This window comes from Leptodactylus fuscus, chromosome 8, assembly GCF_031893055.1.
Source record: "Leptodactylus fuscus isolate aLepFus1 chromosome 8, aLepFus1.hap2, whole genome shotgun sequence".
NCBI classification, from domain to species: domain Eukaryota; kingdom Metazoa; phylum Chordata; class Amphibia; order Anura; family Leptodactylidae; genus Leptodactylus; species Leptodactylus fuscus.
The window spans coordinates 80958306-80960156 of record NC_134272.1 but is presented as its reverse complement, the minus strand read 5'-3'; positions in this window follow the sequence as shown (position 1 = coordinate 80960156).

Below are 1851 nucleotides of genomic sequence, written 5' to 3'. Positions count from 1 at the left end.
CTGGTGGTAATAAAGCTTAACCAATGCATTCCCTGCTCTGGTTACGCTTTAATACTGTTAATCATTTTTTGTGGAGGGCTGTGGGGGAGGACAGAACTGATTCTTCAGTCTTCCCCGCAGCCACTCCATGTCAGTGACATCACCAACATCTCACAGATTTGGGCCACACCTACATGGAGTTGAATGGGGAAGTCTTGTGAGTTGCAGGGAAGATGGGAACCAGAGTTCTGTCCTCCCCCACAGCCCTCCTAAAAAGTAATGAGCAGGGGGTGAACCCGACCATACTTTAGTAATAAAGCTTATACAGTGCAGGGAAATGTTCTGGTTAAGCTTTATTGCTCCCCAGATAACCCCTTTTAATATATTCCGATTTCTTTGTGGTTAGAGGCCTTGCAGTGACCATGTGCAAGGAGAGAATCCAGTCTGGAAAACTCTATACATTGGCTCAATCTCCTGGCCTGGATCGAGTCGTAAGACCAGGACTATTTGGTTCCAAGTGTTCTATGATGGCGGGAGTTCTACCTGTTGCTTCCCTGTATACAGTATAGGAGAGTCACAGAAGAGTCATCCATAATACAAAGTCTTCACCCCCTGACTGGGTCAGGTCATCTGGCCAATGTATGGAGCGGACTCTTTAGCCTTGGTTCTCACATTTGCATAGATGTGGCCTGTACACACGGCAATTTCTCCCCCCCCCCCCCCCCCTCAAGACTTTTGCATTATTTTTAATGCATTGAAGCAATACAAAAAATGTCAGGGTCTTCAGTCTAGATTTCCTCTACAAAACCCCTAAGTTTGCAGCATATTTTAGCTCACAATGACTTGTCACTTCCAGTATTCAGCACATTCAGGTCACTTCTGCCCTTGGCCATGGATCTGCACCTCCCCTTCTGTCTAGATCTCTGAACGCTCCTGTGTCCATGTTGTATATTCTGTATATAGTATTAACTACAGACCGATCCCCTGATTTTGCTGATAATCTATGTTGTACATATAATTTAAGTTGGTTCCTCGGGGCTCCTTAATGTCCTCGGCTGCAGACGTTCCCTTTCTAGACTTTAAATGTAAAATTTATTAAACTAATAAAGTGCGTTTTTTGATGCTCACGATTTCAGAACGGTTTCTGGTCATTCAGTGCTGGGGACTTGTAAGGAATTAGAGATACGTGAACAATAAACGTGAAAAGAAAAAAGAGAGGAAGTTAAAACATAGGCTCACCTCAGGCACAATCTTCAGGGTGCACGGCTGAATAATCCCGGACTCCAAGGAAAGACTAAGGGTCAAATAGTAGAAAAAGTATTCCAGTCCGCACTCCTGAGATTTACTTAAATTAACCTTTAATTATCCATATAAAAATGGGTAAATCCAATATAAAAAAATGAATGTGACAGTGATAAACACAAGTGCATTTAAAAACCCGGTTCATGGGTTTTTAAATGCACTTTTGTGTTTATCACTGTCACATTCATTTTTTTTTATATTGGATTTACCCATTTTTATATGGATAATTAAAGGTTAATTTATACGTGAACAATGTTCGGATCAGCCGATCCGAACAGCACGCACCCATAGAAATGAATGGAAGCACCTGTGACGTTGACTTTGCCGCCGGCCGGCGTCACAGGTGCTTCCATTCATTTCTATGGTTGCGTGCTGTTCGGATCGGCTGATCCGAACAGTGTTCGCTCATCTCTATAAGGAATCATTTTCATTGTAGTCGAAGTGTCGTCTGGTGTACAGTTGGAGCAACAGATTTAGGCTGAGGCTCCACGTTGTGGAAATGCAGTGTTTTTATAAAAAAAAAAAAAAAAAACACCTTTAATATATATGGCCTTTCATTAGGAAAGGTCA